Below are 7,500 nucleotides of genomic sequence, written 5' to 3'. Positions count from 1 at the left end.
CATTACACAATCCACACTATCACAACCAGACCAGGAGGTCCATGCGGAAAATAGAATATCCCACCCTTTCGACATCCACCATTGCGCAGATAAGGCACCAACACCCACACATGTCCTATACAACGGTGCACCCAACATCACAATAGTACCTCCTGTCACAGCGCACAAACAATGACATGAGTCAAAGACACAGGTCTGACACAAGCATAGAATTGGAGCGCCGCCTCTAATAAGCCAAAGGTGCATCCTGACGTGACAAATCTCATCATGTCACAAGCATTCACTTACTATAATCACTATCAACGAACCTGCCGCCCCGCCCCCCCCCCCCCCCCCACACCTTTCCTTACAACAACGTGTAACCTAACCTAACCCATGTTGTACCTTAACCTAACCCATGTTGTACCTTAACCTAACCCATGTTGTGCCTTAACCTAACCCATGTTGTGCCTTAACCTAACCCATGTTGTCCCCTAACCTAACCCAAGTTGTCCCCTAACCTAACCCATGTTGTCCCTTAACCTAACCCATGTTGTGCCTTAACCTAACCCATGTTGTGCCTTAACCTAACCCATGTTGTCCCCTAACCTAACCCATGTTGTCCCCTAACCTAACCCATGTTGTGCCTCTAACCTAACCCATGTTGTCCCCTAACCTAACCCATGTTGTGCCTTAACCTAACCCATGTTGTCCCCTAACCTAACCCATGTTGTCCCCTAACCTAACCCATGTTGTCCCCTAACCTAACCCATGTTGTGCCTTAACCTAACCCATGTTGTGCCTTAACCTAACCCATGTTGTCCCCTAACCTAACCCAAGTTGTCCCCTAACCTAACCCATGTTGTCCCCTAACCTAACCCATGTTGTGCCTTAACCTAACCCATGTTGTGCCTTAACCTAACCCATGTTGTGCCTTAACCTAACCCATGTTGTCCCCTAACCTAACCCATGTTGTCCCCTAACCTAACCCATGTTGTGCCTTAACCTAACCCATGTTGTCCCCTAACCTAACCCATGTTGTGCCTTAACCTAACCCATGTTGTCCCCTAACCTAACCCATGTTGTCCCCTAACCTAACCATGTTGTCCCCTAACCTAACCCATGTTGTGCCTTAACCTAACCCATGTTGTGCCTTAACCTAACCCATGTTGTCCCCTAACCTAACCCATGTTGTCCCCTAACCTAACCCATGTTGTCCCCTAACCTAACCCATGTTGTCCCCTAACCTAACCCATGTTGTCCCCTAACCTAACCCATGTTGTCCCCTAACCTAACCCATGTTGTCCCCTAACCTAACCATGTTGTCCCCTAACCTAACCCATGTTGTCCCCTAACCTAACCCATGTTGTCCCCTAACCTAACCCATGTTGTGCCCTAACCTAACCATGTTGTGCCCTAACCTAACCCATGTTGTGCCCTAACCTAACCCATGTTGTGCCTTAACCTAACCCATGTTGTCCCCTAACCTAACCCATGTTGTCCCCTAACCTAACCCATGTTGTCCCCTAACCTAACCCATGTTGTCCCCTAACCTAACCCATGTTGTGCCTTAACCTAACCCATGTTGTCCCCTAACCTAACCCATGTTGTCCCCTAACCTAACCCATGTTGTCCCCTAACCTAACCCATGTTGTCCCCTAACCTAACCCATGTTGTCCCCTAACCTAACCCATGTTGTCCCCTAACCTAACCCATGTTGTCCCCTAACCTAACCCATGTTGTGCCCTAACCTAACCCATGTTGTCCCCTAACCTAACCCATGTTGTGCCTTAACCTAACCCATGTTGTGCCTTAACCTAACCCATGTTGTCCCCTAACCTAACCCATGTTGTCCCCTAACCTAACCCATGTTGTGCTTAACCTAACCCATGTTGTGCCGTAACCTAACCCATGTTGTGCCTTAACCTAACCCATGTTGTGCCTTAACCTAACCCATGTTGTGCCTTAACCTAACCCATGTTGTGCCTTAACCTAACCCATGTTGTGCCTTAACCTAACCCACGTTGTCCCCTAACGTAACCCACGTTGTCCCCTAACGTAACCCACGTTGTCCCCTAACGTAACCCACGTTGTCCCCTAACGTAACCCACGTTGTCCCCTAACGTAACCCACGTTGTCCCCTAACGTAACCCACGTTGTCCCCTAACGTAACCCACGTTGTCGCCTATCGTAACCCACGTTGTCGCCTAAACCTGCTCTGTAATTGTTATACGACTCGTTCAATTAGTGTAGTGTTGCCCACCCGCAACCCTCGCAATATAGTTCGCTACTCGCACTGCCCGCTCCCCTGTGTATCGCTTCATGTTAAACACCTTGCAAGTCTTGCTGACTTTCCACATGCTCCTGCTGTACACTGTAATGTGGATGGCAGCAGGGCGTACATGCCGCCCCCCCCCCCCCCCCCACCTCTCCCCACGTCCCCACCTTGCCCCCTGCCTTCGCAAGGTGGTTGGTGACAAGTTTGCATGTTCAATGCCCTTCGCATGCGACGTACGCAGGCTACGTTGTGGTGCGGCCTGTGTCAACTGTCCGCTGATGTCGTACGCGTGAACCACAATCTGTACTGCACATTCGTCCTTATGTACTGAATGATACATCGTGGCACATGTGTGACCGTACAACGACTGCGCCCAAAAACGGCGGACCATACAGTGCAAATATTGTGCACGCAGCTACGTGTCGTCTCCCTATGAGAGCTGGATTGCAGTGTGGTACGCCATAGAGACGTGTGGGAGGAACGGACGCCGTGGATGGCGATCAGCATGAGCTGTCTGTTGATGTATTCGGACCTAGTCGTCTCTCCTCACACACCGTGATGGCATGGTGCAGCGCGTTCCATATCTGCGACATGCTACAGAAGCCGGTTGACAGTCGTTTCGAGCAATGGACATCGCATACGTACGGGGGCCACCTTCCACGTATTGTCTAGGCGTGCACATTTTGTTGCGTGTATGTGGGCAGACGTAGTGTGGGCGTGACACCTGACACAGGCATGCAATAATGGTTGAAGTTGCAAATGGCGATGGACGCCTACGTTTTCTGGTGAAGTTACGCAAATGAAGAAATGGTAACCCGTTGTGGTGCGGTTGTTCTCGCTAGGGGTGAATCGGTGATGGCGACGATAGGTTGAGGTACTAACCGGTTGTTCCAGCGATACCCACCATGCCGACGAAACTGAACGGCATCTGGGTGTGAAGCGATACGCGGCGGTGGCTGGGTGGGACCGTCCCCGGCCGGTGAGGGGGCGCCTCCCGGCGTGCTGGCCGCGCGGTGCGTGGGCGCACGCGCTACAGCCGGCTGGTGGGGGCGGCCAGTGGCAGGCGCGCCGGCCGACGGACGCGGCAGGCGTCGCAGCTGCGCGCCGGCGCACCCTGCGCGCGGCGCCGTGCGGCCAAAGTAGGTCCTCGCGGGCCCGGTGCGAAGCGCGGTGGACATCTGCAGTGTGCTGGTCCGATTGAGGACTGTGTGCGTTGAGGATGCGCCGCCGCCCGGCGCTCGGCGCCGCGACGCCGTCTGCTGCTCGGTCGCCCCAGCGGTTCTCGCTGGTGGTTTGTATCGCAGCTGTGCGGATGTGTTGGCGTGTGCGCTGTGCTGGGAGAGTTCGCTTCGGCACCCAAGTGGGGCTTTTGTCCTTCTGTGGCGCTGGCGTTGGAGCTGCCGGTCACCGTAGGTGGCGCGTGTTGTCTCCCGCCGGCAATGCCACGACAGCACGCTCCCGGGCCTCTGTCGGCAGCGGCAAGCTCAGTTGGGAGCACGGGTGGTCGCACCGAAAGCGTCTACTCGCCTAACTCCGGGCGATTGCGCCTCTCTCGAACCCGACCAAGTACTTGGGACGGCGCTGCGCGCCGCCGGGACCTGAGAGGGTTTCGAGGTGTATTGTGCAGGGGAGCTCAGCCTCCTCCTGTTTGCAGAATGATTGAGCGGACGCTTGCGTGTTCGCGCGGGCCCCCGGGACACACTCCCGGGCGGCCGGCTGCTCAGCTCTAGTTGACGCAGCTCCCTGGTTGATCCTGCCAGTAGTCATATGCTTGTCTCAAAGATTAAGCCATGCATGTCTCAGTACAAGCCGCATTAAGGTGAAACCGCGAATGGCTCATTAAATCAGTTATGGTTCCTTAGATCGTACCCACGTTACTTGGATAACTGTGGTAATTCTAGAGCTAATACATGCAAACAGAGTCCCGACCAGAGATGGAAGGGACGCTTTTATTAGATCAAAAACCAATCGGTCGGCTCGTCCGGTCCGTTTGCCTTGGTGACTCTGAATAACTTTGGGCTGATCGCACGGTCCTCGTACCGGCGACGCATCTTTCAAATGTCTGCCTTATCAACTGTCGATGGTAGGTTCTGCGCCTACCATGGTTGTAACGGGTAACGGGGAATCAGGGTTCGATTCCGGAGAGGGAGCCTGAGAAACGGCTACCACATCCAAGGAAGGCAGCAGGCGCGCAAATTACCCACTCCCGGCACGGGGAGGTAGTGACGAAAAATAACGATACGGGACTCATCCGAGGCCCCGTAATCGGAATGAGTACACTTTAAATCCTTTAACGAGTATCTATTGGAGGGCAAGTCTGGTGCCAGCAGCCGCGGTAATTCCAGCTCCAATAGCGTATATTAAAGTTGTTGCGGTTAAAAAAGCTCGTAGTTGGATTTGTGTCCCACGCTGTTGGTTCACCGCCCGTCGGTGTTTAACTGGCATGTATCGTGGACGTCCTGCCGGTGGGGCGAGCCGAAGGCGTGCGACCGCCCCGTGCGTGCTCGTGCGTCCCGAGGCGGACCCCGTTGAAATCCTACCAGGGTGCTCTTTATTGAGTGTCTCGGTGGGCCGGCACGTTTACTTTGAACAAATTAGAGTGCTTAAAGCAGGCAAGCCCGCCTGAATACTGTGTGCATGGAATAATGGAATAGGACCTCGGTTCTATTTTGTTGGTTTTCGGAACCCGAGGTAATGATTAATAGGGACAGGCGGGGGCATTCGTATTGCGACGTTAGAGGTGAAATTCTTGGATCGTCGCAAGACGAACAGAAGCGAAAGCATTTGCCAAGTATGTTTTCATTAATCAAGAACGAAAGTTAGAGGTTCGAAGGCGATCAGATACCGCCCTAGTTCTAACCATAAACGATGCCAGCCAGCGATCCGCCGCAGTTCCTCCGATGACTCGGCGGGCAGCCTCCGGGAAACCAAAGCTTTTGGGTTCCGGGGGAAGTATGGTTGCAAAGCTGAAACTTAAAGGAATTGACGGAAGGGCACCACCAGGAGTGGAGCCTGCGGCTTAATTTGACTCAACACGGGAAACCTCACCAGGCCCGGACACCGGAAGGATTGACAGATTGATAGCTCTTTCTTGATTCGGTGGGGTGGTGGTGCATGGCCGTTCTTAGTTGGTGGAGCGATTTGTCTGGTTAATTCCGATAACGAACGAGACTCTAGCCTGCTAACTAGTCGCGTGACATCCTTCGTGCTGTCAGCGATTACTTTTCTTCTTAGAGGGACAGGGCGGCTTCTAGCCGCACGAGATTGAGCAATAACAGGTCTGTGATGCCCTTAGATGTTCTGGGCCGCACGCGCGCTACACTGAAGGAATCAGCGTGTCTTCCTAGGCCGAAAGGTCGGGGTAACCCGCTGAACCTCCTTCGTGCTAGGGATTGGGGCTTGCAATTGTTCCCCATGAACGAGGAATTCCAGTAAGCGCGAGTCATAAGCTCGCGTTGATTACGTCCCTGCCCTTTGTACACACCGCCCGTCGCTACTACCGATTGAATGATTTAGTGAGGTCTTCGGACTGGTACGCGGCATTGACTCTGTCGTTGCCGATGCTACCGGAAAGATGACCAAACTTGATCATTTAGAGGAAGTAAAAGTCGTAACAAGGTTTCCGTAGGTGAACCTGCGGAAGGATCATTACCGACTAGACTGCATGTCTTTCGATGTGCGTGTCGTGTCGCGCAACACGCTACCTGTACGGCTCGCAGTAGCCGTGCGCCGCGTGCGGAACCACGCGTGCCTCTCAAAACTAGCGGCAATGTTGTGTGGTACGAGCGCTGAAGCGCTGGAGCGGCTGGCCTGCGGCACCTGGCGCCTGGCGCCGGTTTTGAATGACTTTCGCCCGAGTGCCTGTCCGCTCCGGTGTGGAGCCGTACGACGCCCGTCGGCCGTGAGGCCGTTGGACACAGAACGCTGGAACAGGGGCCGCCACACGCCTCACTCCCGCCTATGCGACCGTCTCGAAAGAGACGGCGGAAACTTGAGAAAAGATCACCCAGGACGGTGGATCACTCGGCTCGTGGGTCGATGAAGAACGCAGCAAATTGCGCGTCGACATGTGAACTGCAGGACACATGAACATCGACGTTTCGAACGCACATTGCGGTCCATGGATTCCGTTCCCGGGCCACGTCTGGCTGAGGGTCGGCTACGTATACTGAAGCGCGCGGCGTTTGCCCCGCTTCGCAGACCTGGGAGTGTCGCGGCCGCCTGTGGGGCCGGCCGCGTCTCCTCAAACGTGCGATGCGCGCCCGTCGCCTGGCGGTTCGCATACCGGTACTTTCTCGGTAGCGTGCACAGCCGGCTGGCGGTGTGGCGTGCGACACCTCGTACAACGACCTCAGAGCAGGCGAGACTACCCGCTGAATTTAAGCATATTACTAAGCGGAGGAAAAGAAACTAACAAGGATTCCCCCAGTAGCGGCGAGCGAACAGGGAAGAGTCCAGCACCGAACCCCGCAGGCTGCCGCCTGTCGTGGCATGTGGTGTTTGGGAGGGTCCACTACCCCGACGCCTCGCGCCGAGCCCAAGTCCAACTTGAATGAGGCCACGGCCCGTAGAGGGTGCCAGGCCCGTAGCGGCCGGTGCGAGCGTCGGCGGGACCTCTCCTTCGAGTCGGGTTGCTTGAGAGTGCAGCTCCAAGTGGGTGGTAAACTCCATCTGAGACTAAATATGACCACGAGACCGATAGCGAACAAGTACCGTGAGGAAAGTTGAAAAGAACTTTGAAGAGAGAGTTCAAAAGTACGTGAAACCGTTCTGGGGTAAACGTGAGAAGTCCGAAAGGTCGAACGGGTGAGATTCACGCCCATCCGGCCACTGGCCTCCGCCCTCGGCAGATGGGGGCCGGCCGCCCGCGCGGAGCAATCCGCGGCGGGGGTCGTGTCCGGTTGCCTTTCCACTCGCCGCGGGGTGGGGCCGTTCCGGTGTGCGGTGGGCCGCACTTCTCCCCTAGTAGGACGTCGCGACCCGCTGGGTGCCGGCCTACGGCCCGGGTGCGCAGCCTGTCCCTTCCGCGGGCCTCGGTTCGCGTCTGTTGGGCAGAGCCCCGGTGTCCTGGCTGGCTGCCCGGCGGTATATCTGGAGGAGTCGATTCGCCCCTTTGGGCGCTCGGGCTCCCGGCAAGCGCGCGCGGTTCTTCCCGGATGACGGACCTACCTGGCCCGGCCCCGGACCCGCGCCGCTGTTGGCTCGGGATGCTCTCGGGCGGAATAATCGCTCCCGTCAGCGGC

At 55.7% G+C, this 7,500-nt stretch overlaps 2 non-coding genes and 1 pseudogene across 2 annotated transcripts; all 3 read left to right on the top strand.

The window, feature by feature from the left end:
* The first annotated feature begins 3,997 nt into the window (after positions 1-3,997).
* On the top strand, positions 3,998-5,908 carry LOC124734090. Its single transcript, XR_007009321.1, has one exon. It is a non-coding gene; the product is annotated as a small subunit ribosomal RNA (ribosomal RNA).
* Positions 5,909-6,260: 352 nt separating this feature from the next.
* LOC124734100 lies at positions 6,261-6,415 on the top strand. The gene has a single exon (XR_007009322.1). It is a non-coding gene; the product is annotated as a 5.8S ribosomal RNA (ribosomal RNA).
* A 188-nt stretch (positions 6,416-6,603) lies between these two features.
* The window catches only part of LOC124734095, a 4,223-nt pseudogene continuing 3,326 nt past the window's right edge, over positions 6,604-7,500 (top strand).

This window comes from Schistocerca piceifrons, unplaced genomic scaffold (assembly GCF_021461385.2).
Source record: "Schistocerca piceifrons isolate TAMUIC-IGC-003096 unplaced genomic scaffold, iqSchPice1.1 HiC_scaffold_1422, whole genome shotgun sequence".
Classification (NCBI taxonomy): domain Eukaryota; kingdom Metazoa; phylum Arthropoda; class Insecta; order Orthoptera; family Acrididae; genus Schistocerca; species Schistocerca piceifrons.
Note: the sequence above shows the minus strand (reverse complement) of the source record. Positions and strands in the feature narration are given on the sequence as shown.